This window comes from Rhinolophus sinicus, chromosome 16 (genome assembly GCF_057876585.1).
Source record: "Rhinolophus sinicus isolate RSI-liver-muscle chromosome 16, RSI-T2T, whole genome shotgun sequence".
In the NCBI taxonomy this organism is placed as follows: domain Eukaryota; kingdom Metazoa; phylum Chordata; class Mammalia; order Chiroptera; family Rhinolophidae; genus Rhinolophus; species Rhinolophus sinicus.
The window spans coordinates 32,652,763-32,665,352 of NC_142516.1; the positions used below are offsets into that span (position 1 = coordinate 32,652,763).

Genomic DNA, 12,590 nt, shown 5'->3' on the forward strand with positions numbered 1-12,590 from the left:
AAGTGGGGCCTACAGGAGGAAATGAGGGAGGGAGCCAGAGAGACAGAGACCTTGAGGTCAGAAAGCCTGACCGAGCTTAGGAAGGAGCATAAGAATTATGTATAATTGCTGATTCTGTTTCTTTACTTTCTACTTTATCCTTAACCACTGCAGTATGGCTTTTGCCTCCATAATATTTTAGAAAAGGTTATACCTTGGCACAAAAGGTAAGGAAGTAGAAACAGCTCTTTCAAGAAGTTGGATTATGAATGGGCAGAGAGGTGATAAATAACTGGAGAGAAATGTAGACTACAGAGAGTTTTAATTAATTTTAATGAGTTGGCAGAGATGAGCATATTTATAGGCTGATAGCGGAAGCCAATAGGGGAAGAGATTAAAGATACAGAAGATTGTGGATAACTCATAGAATGAGATTCCTGAGGGGGTAAGAGAATGGGACCCAGAAGCATGGAGATACGGACCTCCCAAAGGGAAGTCCGTAGATGATTCCCTCTAACGGAGGGAGTTGAGGATGGGTGTGCATGCAGATGGGTGTGGAGGTGACGGTGGGACATGAGGGAGGAGTTCAAAAGGCTTATATCTTCTCTTGAAGCAGGAGTCCAGCTCTGCTGGTGAGAGTGGAGTGAGGAGGCTGGTGGGAAGGGAGTGTGAGAGAGTTCTTGCAATTGGGAGAGAGAACAACGGGGGTAGTGGCCAAGACATGGAAACAACCAAAATGTCCTTCGATAGATGAATGGATAAAGAAGTTGTGGTATATATACACAATGGAATACTATTTGGCCATAAGAAAAGATGAAATAGGACGATTTGTGACAACATGGATGGATCTTGAGATTATAATGCTAAGCAAAATAAGTCAGAAAAAGTAGACAACCATATGATTTCACTGATATGTGGTATGTAAACCAAAAACAAAAGAACAAGACAAGCAAGTGAGAAACAAAAACTCATAGACACAATAGTGTAGTGGTTACCAAACGGTAAGGGGGGCGGGAGGTGGTAGATGAGGGTAAAGGGGATCAAATATATGGTGATGAAAGGAGAACTGACTCTGGGTGATGAACACACAATGTGATTTATAGAGGATGTAATACAGAATTGTACACCTGAAATTTATGTAACTTTACTAACAATTGTCACCCCAATAAACTTTAATTTAAAAAAAAAGGTAGGAAAGGAACTACCTTCAAAAAGATTTTTAGCGATTGTAGCCTGATCATAAATTTGAAAATAATTTTTTACCTCCAAATTGGTCTGTAGTGAATATTTCCAGTACTTCAGCGCATTGAATGGATGATAATATTTTATTGTTTAATAAATTTTTATTTCTTTGTGAAAAAAAAAACACACAAAAAAAACAAAGGGGGTACAGGAGGATGACCAGGCAGTGCTAAAAGCCCAGTTGAGGCTGGTGACCATGAACATATAGTGTCATTAGCCAGGGTTTGTGAGCTCCAGCAGCACCTACAGGACAGGTGAGGACTCAGAGAAAGCACTGTTGCCTTCTTCGAGACTGAGGTGAGATCAAGACAGGCAGGAATGATGGAAGAATAGTGAGGAGACTGGCAAGAGAGTATGTAGTGAAGGACCAAAGAATCCAAATTGGGTTGGGAAAGAAGTGAAGATAGAAAGGGGCAAGAGTTGATGGCCTGGAGGTGCCCATGAAAATGTTGGGTGGGGTGGGGTGAGATGCAGTGGTTGAGAGAACTAGGAGAGGGCATCGTAGCTGTATCAGTTTCTAGGGCTGCTGTAGCAAAGCACCATAAACTGGTGGCTTAGAACAACAGATATTTACAGTTTTGGAGACTGGAAGTCCAAAATCAACATGTCAGCAGGGCCATCTTCCCCTGAAATCTGTAGGGGATCCCTTCCTTGATTCATCCTAGCTTCTGGTTTGCCCGCAGCCTTCGGCCTTCTTGGCTTTCAGATGCATCACTCCAGTCATCCATCTCCGCATCATCTTCCCTTTGTGTGTGTCTGATTCTGTGTCCAAATGTCTTTTTATCAGGACACCAGTTCTACTGGATTAGGGCCCATCCTAATTACCTCATTTTAACTTGATAACCTCTGTAAAGATCCTATTTACAAATAAAGTCACATTTTGAGGTACTAGGGGTTAGGACTTGAACATACCTTTTTTGGAGGGACACAACTCAACCCATAACAGTGAATAAAGAATGAGATGGAAGAGTCAGTGGCTTTGAGAGTTTTAGGAGCTGACAGGACTTGGTTGTGGGCATGAGAGTTAGCTGGTGGCCTGGAGGAAAAGTCACTGAAGATGAGGCTGAGGAATTAAGAGGCTAGGGAGGGGGGATCATCCAGGGGGGTGATGGAGTCATCCAGGATGGAATGTGCTGAGCAGTCATACTCTTTGCCTTAGAGGAGGCAGGTATAGTAAGTTAGTTAGCCTTGAAATGAGGAATTAAGAACACAGTATGACCCGAAGGGTTATATAATCCCTATATCCAAGCAGGCACCAAGTCCTGCCAATTTTGCTTCCTAGGTCTTCATTCTCACAACCTCTGTTGGTTTGTGCCCCTCATTATCTTGCAGCAGTCTCCTTACTGGTCTCCTGTGCTCTCCTCCAAACTAAGCCACTGGCTGTTCCCATTGTTTAGAATGCGCTTCTGCTAAATACCAGCATGGCTGTCTCCCTCCCTTCTTCAAGTCTTTGCTCACCTGTCAGTGAGGCCGACTTTGACCACTCTGTTTAAAATTGCAGTCAAGCACTTCTCATCTTCCTTACCCAGCCTTTTTTCCTTTTTTTTTTTTTTTTTTTTTGGCTTTTAAATACAATTTACTTTTTAAATGTTTTTGTTTATTGTCTGTCTCCTGATGAGAATGTAAGCTCCAAGTGGGCAGGAATTTTTGTTTTGTTCACTGATGTAACCTAAGGATCTTGAACATAGAAGGTGTTTGATAAATAGTATTTAATTAGTAAATGAATGAATATTGAGCCTCCAAGTGTGTGGCCACACTCAGATCTATCATTCTGCTCCCTTAGTCTCCCCATGCCCAGATTAGAGGACAAGATCCAAATTCATTCACTGGATGGCCTTAAAGGACCCCCTTGCTTGGTCACTGCCATGGCTCAGCCCATCTTTGGCCTGGTCCTCTTGGACCCTGGGCTCTTGCTACACTAATGCCTTACTTTTCCCATGTGCCATGAGATTTTCGGCCTGAGTCTTTGCTCTTGCTGTTCTGCCTGCTTGGAACTCATCAAGAGTGTTCAAAGGACACCAGTGGTGGGCTTTGAGCACTGCCTCATCAAAGCTACCTCCCCACTCCCCTCTATTTGTCTGGACAAGCCTGGAGCTCAGGGATCAGGCCTGATTCTGTAGGGCATCCCAGCTCCCACTTCCGTCCTTGCGCTGGAAAGGTGATGTCTGGCTGCGTTTCTGAGTCTGGCCACGCGGTGGCAGCATTCACAAAGGGATAGCCCATCCTTTCCCTCTGCTGAGTGCAGAGTTCCCCAGGAGCCTGGAAACAGAGGACAGTCTAGGCTTGAACTTTGACCTTCAATGGGCTCAGTGATCTCTGTTATTCAACAGACAGTTAACGATCACCCACAATGTGAAAAATATAGTCACAGGGCTCAGAACCTCCAGCCTGAGGAGGGCTATAACCACATATACAAATAATTTCACTATTGGTGTAGTGAATTCAGAGGTTAGGGAAGTTCATTAGACTTCAGGAGTTCAGATTCCCTCGCTCAGTCTTTAGGGACAGGCAAAACTTCAAAGAAGAGGAGGTGATGCCTGTGTAGAATCTCAAAGAGCTCGAAGAAAAGTGAAAAGGATATTCTGGGTAAAGGGCAGACGTGAGCTAAAACATAGAGGTGAGAAGAACAGAGATGATCACTGGAGCTTGAAGTTCAAGGCAGAGAGTGTGTGGAATGAGGCTCAGAGGTGAGTGGGGGACAGACGAGGAGGGCCTAGTGCCTGGCTAAGGAACTCGGACTTTTTCTTTAGGGTGATGGAGAGTCACTGAAGGCTTTAATAAGGGAGTGATGTGGAATATCAGAATGTGTTTTAGAGAGCGCTATGACTGCTACAGTGTGGAAAATGGATTTGGAAGCACAGGGCAGGAAGAGCTGTGAGGAGGCTGCCACAGGGATCCACGAGGAGATGACGAAGCCAAAATTATGGCTGGAGCAGGCCCTGGAGAAGCCCCTCCAAGCCCATATGAGCTTTCAAGGCCCGGCACTTTGAAAGGGTTCTTGGCCCTAGTGCCCTCTCCTCCACCATTTGAGCCACCTCAGTCCTTCTGTTCCTGAGGCAACTTTTGGCTCTCTCCTAGTGCTTCTGATTATTCTGGCCAGAACCAGATAGGCTGTGTCAGTTTCCATGTGGAGGCCGCAGTGTCTGTGGATCTGTCAGCCTTGGGCTCAGCCCATAGCCCAGCCTCTCTCAATGTGATCCCTTCATGCGCTCCCTTCTTTGACAGAAACACCCAGTAGGAGTGTGACTGATGAGTCTCCTCCACCAGGGAGCCAGAATGAGCATTGGTCACTCCATGCCACGCACCCCACCAGAGTTCGTGTGTGAGGGCGTGTGTGTGTGTGTGTGTGTGTGTGTGTGTATGTTTGTGTGTGTGTACCATTGGCAGAACTGATGCCAAGGAAGGGTATCCCCGGTAGGCAGAGGGGCATCACCTGAGGAAAAGTCTCGAGATAGGTAGGAAAGTACAAGGGAGTGTTTGGGGAGCAGGCCTGGAATGTTAACAGGGTTTGGCAGGGACAGGTCAGAGCCTGTGAGGTGGGGCCTAGAGCCTTGACCTTGTACAGCAAGCAGGGGGCAACACAGCCAGGTTTTGAGCACTGGTGGGGGTATTGGGAGTCACCTTCACTCACAGTCTCATGAATATGCACAAACCTGTTGAATTATGCAGAAAGAAAGGATGTAAATATATATGCAAATATAGTGCTGCCCTCCCTGTTGCTATAGAAACCAAAGGATAGCAACAGGGGCCCAAACCCTGGGGAGACTAGGCTGGAGAGACTGGAAACCAGGAGACACTCGTCTGTTGCCCACTTTTGCTATTCCTACTGTTTTAACCTCTTTCCTTGCCTCACTCTGTCTTTTTGTCTCCCTTTGCCTTTCTCCCTCTCCATCTCTCTGCCTCTCTTGATTTTTCTGTCTTTGTTTCCCACTCTCTCTCTGTCTTCTCCATCTCTATTTCTCCTGTTTTTTTTCTGCCTCTTGGTCTCTGAGTTTCTCTGTCTGTGTCTGTAGGTCGTTGACTCCATGTTACTGTTGCTCTGTGACTCTGAGACACTGTTTCTCTCTGACTTCATGTGTCTCCCTATCTCTATCTCTGTGTCTTTAATTCCATGGCGCTCCCTCTTCTGCCTCTCCCTGTCTCTATGTCTCTGACTCACATCTTTCTTTCTCTGTATCTCTGTTTTTGCATCTGACTCTGTCTCTGATTGTGTCTATTTCTTGGTCTCTCTGCCAGGTTCTCTTGCCTCTCTTTCGCTGTCTCTTGGAACCTCTTATCCCAGTGCTTATCTCTGTGTGATGGGAAGGACAGGAAGCTGTACATCTGTCCTGCTTGATGAGATGCTCACCCCTGGCCCAGCTGCCCACATGTTCATGGATTCCTATGTACTCTCACCACATAAAATCCCATTTTACGTCTAGTCCCTGTCACAGTGTTGGCACAGGACCCCTGTGACAGGCCCAGGCTGGCTGCCAGGACACCAGGGAGGCAGTCTCAGCCTTTGTCTTCTGTGTGACCCTGCCTAGTGTTTCTCCCTCTCTGGATCTGTAGTCCCAGTTCTCTCTCCTTGAAGCTGGTGAGCACCTTGAGGCAATGATGTTTTGGGACTAGGGAACTCAGAGGCAAGTCTTAGTGGTTTACCCATCTGGCCCTCTGCCCAGGAGCTGACGTGAGGGCTCTGGCTGGGGCCCAGGTCTGGGGGTATCTAGTTGGACTAGTTGAGACTAATCCTGACCTCCAGAGAAGACTCCTCACGGAGACAGAGTCAAGCAGTAGCCTTTTCAATAGTCTATCCACGCTTCTGGCCTGCTGCAGGCTAAGCCACCCAGTTCCCTGTTTGGGGTCCTTTGTTTGCCTGTCCTTCACCTGCTTTATAGCCACAGAGCACCTATTCTACATCATGCTTGGTCTTCACAGATCCACAGTGATACAGAAATTACATCTGGACTTTCTGTGTCCACTGCCTCCCCCACAAGAAAGGACTCTTCGGTCCAGGTGAATTACGTAGGATTCTTCAACCCCGTAGTTTCCTGTCCCTCGCAGCCTCAGTTTGGGGGTGCAAATCATATGTGGCTGGCTGCCAAAGTCATGGATCAAGGTTAAGGGAGACCCAGATAGAGACAGCAACAGAGCGAGCCAGAGACGAGAAGCTGGATCTATGGAGGCAGTCCATACGGGTTTGGGATGGGGCATGGGAAACTCAGAGCAGGACAGAGTAAGGGTGGGCCAGAGTATTCTGAGGGCAGGTAAACCACCCTATATAGAGGTGGAGGGCTTCCCCTTTGGTCCTCAGCTCTGGGCAGGTTGCCTACCTCCAGACAGGGACTAGACATGGGGGATCTGGCTTGGGCCCAGGTGTGGGGGCGGTCAGAGCAGTCAGGGCAAGTCCCCCTTCCTCCAAGAGGCTGCCAGGCCAAGCCCCCAGTTTTCCTGCCTGGCCAGAAAGGACAAAGATACAATCACTCTTCCCACCAACTGTGATTCACCCATGTTCAGGCCCAGGCGTGATCTTGCTGCCAGGAATACCATGTTTGAATTAGAAACCTCCCCAGACATCCCACCCCACCTCACCTGGGCCAGTTGTGCCAACTGGGATTGGAGCAGGGTCAAACAGGGCTGTCTGGGGGCTTCAGGCAGAGCCAGATCGGTGAGAGAAAAAGGATCAAGAGAAAGGTGGAGAGACAGACAAAGACTGAGATGGGGACTATGTCATAGTCATCAAAGACTATGATGTAGATAGAGAGATGGGGAGAAAGTTTGTGACAGACAGAGGGACAGACATAGAGACATCAGTGGGGAGAAAGCCGAAGCCTGCGGATGAAGGGAGCTCTAAAGCTAAACACTTGAGTGGATTATTTCATTTAATTGAATCTTGACAATAGTCCTAGGAAATAGGCATTATTATGATCCTGTTTTACTCCTGAGGCAATTGAGGCACAGAGACATTAAGTCACTTACCTGAGGCCACAAAGCCAGTAAGCAGTGGAGTTAGGTGTTGAACTCTTCAGTCTCACCTAGGAACCAAGGAGAGAGACAGGCAGAGACCATGGTGGGGACCTCACACCAGCACTCGGGGAATCTGGGAATCCTGGAATCATCAGGCAGCTGTGCAGGGGGCAGGCCTTCCCATCAGGCAGACAACACATGAGGCTTTCTGTCCTTTCTGTCAGAGACCATGACTGGGACAGAGAGATACAGAGGGAAAGAGAGAGACATCAGAGCAAAGAGAGAGGTGGAAAGGGAACGCTAGGCCACAGAATTCCTCATCTGCCCTTCCCTTCCTGGCGCCCTGGGAGCAGCCTGTCCTGCCCCTGCTTCAGATCCAGCCCAGGCAATCCCGCGCTCTGGTGGGCTTTGAGACTCATTCTTTCTTCCCCACACGTTTATTGAGCACCTGCTAGCTGAGAGGTACTCCTGCCCCACATCTCCTACCTCTCTTTTCTCTTGCACTACTGAGAAATCCTTTCTATTGTCTAACTTCAACCCCCTAGGATAGGTTCTGCAATAAAGGATTAAGATGAGAATTTGGTGACACCTCGTTGTAAGGAGTTCACCTAGTACTCACGAAGGTTGTCTGAGCACAGAGAAGAGGTCCCTGAGGGTTGGCAGTGGATGCCTTCTGGTTGGAGACCCCTTCTAGTTTGTTTGGGGAGGAGGGTCATGGGCCCAGCTGGTGGAGGCCTGGAGAGCCGAGCTGTCAGCAGCAGGAAGGATTGGGGTGAGAAGAAAACCAGGAGCTATCCTGGGGGAGCCAGGGAGTCCACGTTATGGTTTCTAATGTCTTAGCCCTGGTTTCAATTACCCCCAGGGTCCCCAGACTCCCCTGACCGCTACAGGCTCCCAAGCTTGAGGAAGGTCAGGACTCTCCCGGGAAGGCTCAGGGCTTAGGGATGGAAGTCTGGGGGCAGGGGAGCTGTTTCATCCTCTTCTCCTGTGCCTGGCTGAAAGAGGCCCCTAGACCAAGTAGGACTCCAGGGACCGCAGGGATGCTGGGGAAGGAGGGGCCTACACTCTGCTCACAAGCCCCTGTGGAGGGTCTATGTCAATCAGCTCCACAGCACCAACTTGGTCCCGCTGCCCCCAACCCACTCCTGGCTGCGGAAGACCAGTGCTCTTTCTTGGCCTTACCAGGCTCCTTTTTGGTCCTGTGACAACCCTGACTCCTGGCTCTTCTTCTACCTGTGAGGCCATCACACTTTCTCTGCCTTCTCTGTCTTTTAATCATACTTCCCAGGGTTTCAGCTGCAATTCTCCCCTCGTCCCCCTCTCATCACACCCTCTCTCTGCTCCCTGATTTATCTTGTCTTCTCCCAGCACCCTCACAGTGCCCAGGCCAGTCTGGGACTGTGATGAATACCCACGCAACCAGCACTAGCACAGAGGCGACTGAGGGCATTGAGAGCTCCAGTTGGACAGGGACCACACACCTCCCGCCAGCCAGCCAGCCAGCCCTCTCTCAGCTTCTGTGTTCTCCCCTCCTTGCCCCTGCTGGCCACCGTCCCACAGACCCTTCAACTGGACATGTCAAGCCCCAACTCTCTCTCCAGATCAGTGAATGGCACCGTCATCTCCCAGTCACCCGTGCCAAAAATCTGGGAGTCATCTGTACTTTTGTACACAATGTTCCCTCTGGGCCTGGCACACAGTAGGTGTTAATACATGTCTGTTAAACTGAATTTAATTTAATTTTCTCTTTTGGACCCCCCCCCCCCCCGCCTCTGTCTGTTTCCCTGGGCCTGGGTATCTCTGGCATTCAGTCTTCAAATCTCTCGTTTTTCTCTGTCTTCCAAATCACAACAGTTGCATTTCTGAGCGTTGAGAGCCTCCTTTCTTCCCTGTCCCCCTACCCCAGGAGAGTGCAGGCTGGCCAGGAATGGAGCTGTTGGAGACGAAGAGAGGGAGCCAATCTTGGGGCCACATGAGCGTCAGTACTGTTAGGAAATCCCAGCCCTGTTATCAGGGAGGCAGCTTTACAGCAGCAGGGATCAAGGTCAGGCTCTGCCTGGCACCAGAAGGGGACAGTCCTTTGAAGACATATGCCTCCTCCATGAAGAATGGGAGGAGAGGGAGATCAGGGCCCACTGGGGTGAGGAGGGAGGGAGGGACCCAGTTTGTGCTTCTGAGCTTCTCATCGTTAGTTTCATGCAAATTTGTGCAACACAAAATGAAAAACTGCATCTGTGATTTTGCCAAGTCTGTGCCACTGCTCCCACCTTCAAACACGTATAGTCCCCCTAACCCCTAGTTTCCCTGTCCTCCCTCGTCCCTTTCCCCACATCTGCTCCCTGACCATCTGCTTCTCTTTCCAAACTTAATCCAGACCCAAGATCACCCAGGGGGAGGGGCCTTGGGAGAGCAGACACTGGCCTAAGTGTCCAGGGCGCCTGTTCTCTGTGTAAAGAGTGACACGGGGGCTCCTTTGGGGGTCATGGGAGCAGATGGAGAAGATGAATCCGTGTGCCTCCCCCAAAGCCCTGTTCTCTCTTAAGCTCCATGGTCCTGCCGCAGGTTAGGCTGGAGGTCTGTCTCCTACGGGTCACTGCAAACACTTCCTTCTTGGCTGCCCCACCTCCAGTCTTGGCCTTTCTCACCACCCTCTCTACCCAGCAGCCTCAATGATCTGTCCGAAATGCAAATCTGGTTCTATTCCTCACCTACTTTATGCCTTTCCAGGACTGCATGGCCTTGGCACCAAAGGCACTTCAGGATGTGGTCTCTTAGCCACTCAGTCTTCTGGGTCTCTGCTTCATCCCTGGTAGGATACCCAACCCTCTTTCCCATTCCCGAGGCTGTGAACCACTCAGATAGGCTGCCTCCGCTGTGCCCTGGGACTTTACTCCCCCAGCTCAATGTTGTCCTGCTTGTATCATGCATTCATTCATTCATTCATTCAACACTTACTTAAACCTATTTGAAGTGTTAGGAGCAGTTGTTCAATGTCCGACCTAGCTCAAGATGGCTGGAGATGGAGTCCACAGAGCTGCCCTCAGGGACTCACAGGTACCACACAAATGACTCAGTAGTTAAATGGCACACTAACTACTATAAGGACAAAGTATGGCACAAGGGGACATGACAAAGAGGCTTAGTCTAGGCTTCTCTCGGTGACATTTAGGCTCTCTTGCCTGAGGGGTCTGTGGAGTCAGACGCTGAACTCTCACGTGAATAAATTATATACTCACCTATTTTATTTAGTATCCATCTTCCCTGATTAGAATGTGAGTCCCATGAGGGCAGAGGATCTTTGAAGGTTTTTTTTTAGGCAAAAAGTAAACAGTAAAGTTCACAAACCCTAAGGGCACAGTTCAAGTTTTGACATATACGTGTATGCTTTTGGACACCCCACCCCAACAAAGGTAACTGCAATTCTAACTCCTACACCGTAAATGAGTTTTGCCTGTTCTTGAGCTTTATATCAATGAAATCACTCAATATATACACTTTTGTGCCTTCTTCTTTGTCTCCTTCTCCTTCTTTTTCTCTTTTCCCTTCCCCCCCTTCTCCTTTTCGTCCTCCTCCTCCTCCTCCTTTACTCACCGTTTTGTCTGTGAGCTTTATCCACTTTCGTTGTGTGTAGTTGATTCTTTTCTATTGCTGTTACTATATCACAATCTAGTCATCCATTTGGGTTGTTTCCAGTTTGAGGCCATTGTTATGAATAAAACTGCTATGAACATTCTTGAACTCTACAATAATTTCTTTTGGGTATATATCTGTGAGTGGAATTGCTGGGTCATAGGGTGTACATATGTTCAGCTTAGCAGATCCTGCCAAATAGTGTTCCAAAGTGGTTGCACCAATTTACACATGCACCAGCAGTGTGTGTTCTAATTGCTCCACATCATTGAGAGGGCATGGATTTTTCTCTGTTTGTTTCACTGCTATATCCCATCACTTAGATTATTGCCTGGCATATAATAGGTACTCAATACATACTTACTGACTGCCTTGAGAATGGGGGAATACATTAGCATTCCTGGGGTCCTGCTCTGGCCCTGGCACTAACTTGCTGTGTGACTCTGGGCAGATGACTCTCCCTCTCTGAGCTGTTTCCCTGTCTGTAGCATAAGGGGACTGAAACTAGGGGCTTTGCTTTCCTGTGCCAGCTGGGTGCTGTGAAAGCTGGACACCTGCTCATTCGTTCACTCTATTTGTATTCAATAAGGCCCTACTATGTACCAGGATAGTAAGGGTGTGATCTGTGACATGCCACTGATAGCCTCTTTCAGGTCAGCCAAAATCCAGGGTCACTTGCCTATCTTGTCCCCAACTCATCTTCCTGGAGCCTGCCATTCCTTCTTCTGTCTAGCCCTGACCCCAGGGGGAGGGGGTCTGGACCAAGCCTGCAGATGGAAAATGTGATTAATAATCAAAAAAACATCCAAGAGGAAGAGACCAGGAAAACAACTTGGGGAAGGCCCAGGGGAGGGGGGCCATGTCCTGGGCCTTGGGACAGCTCCGGCCGCCCTCCCGCCGCCCTTTCTGGGAATCTGCCACAGGAGTGGGTAATTTTAGCCAAAAGTGAAAAAGAAAAGCCACCCAATTATTTATGAAAAAACATGCCCCCCCCCGTGTAAATTATGCTTCCCTTGGGGGCTATCCCTACTCTGTTACTTCTCTCCTTGTGGTCCCCCTGCTTGGTCAGGCTGGGGGGCCCTGGAGACACGGGGCTGGGGGCAGAGGAGGAATTTCAACATGAAATGTTTTGTTCATTAACAGAGAACATAGGGGGAAATTCCCTTTCTGCCTGGGTCTGGGCAGCCCAGGCAGATACTCAAAATCTATTATGAAAAATCTAGTCTGGGCTGCAGAGTGGGGTTGGGGTTATGTTGGGGGCGGGGGGTGGGGGTACGGATGTTCTCTCCTTTCCTCTTGGACTCCTGACTTTCAGTGGTTTCCTGAGACTTAACCCCTCCTCCTTTCAGGCATTTCATTCTCAATGTCCCAGGTCACCCTCAAACGTCCTTCTTAGCAAAACAGGAGGAACTTGAGTTGGACTAGAGTTAGAACTTCCAACTAAGGAGGAAAGAAGGATATCAAAGAGGAGGGGAGGACTTTGATGTTTCAAATAATTTAGAATTCTGAGAGAATATGTTGCAATCAGTAGGCAGCAAAGCTGAGGAGGGCCTGGAGCCGGAGTGAAAGTACCTCTTTCTCTCCGAGTGACTTTAGAGGGCCCAGGTGAGGAGTGAAGAGGCATGAGCTTCAGAGAATTGGGGGCAATTCCGGGCTGAATACTTACATTCTCCTGTTATGGCTTCAAGCCCTTTCCCATTCTCTACCTTTAGGGAATTTTTGCTCTTTTCTGGCGCCAGAGGTTGGAAGGGTCAGGACACGCTTAGGAGGAGGTCCAGATGACAGGATTCCAG

The 12,590-nt window shown here is 48.8% G+C and overlaps 1 long non-coding RNA gene across 1 annotated transcript; it reads right to left on the reverse strand.

The window, feature by feature from the left end:
- Positions 1 to 1,374: 1,374 nt before the first annotated feature.
- LOC141571148 (uncharacterized) lies at positions 1,375 to 9,325 on the reverse strand. The gene is made up of 3 exons (XR_012495835.2): positions 8,350 to 9,325; positions 7,180 to 7,400; positions 1,375 to 3,480 (listed from the first exon to the last, which is right to left on the reverse strand). It is a non-coding gene; the product is annotated as an uncharacterized LOC141571148 (long non-coding RNA).
- Between the last annotated feature and the right edge of the window lie 3,265 nt (positions 9,326 to 12,590).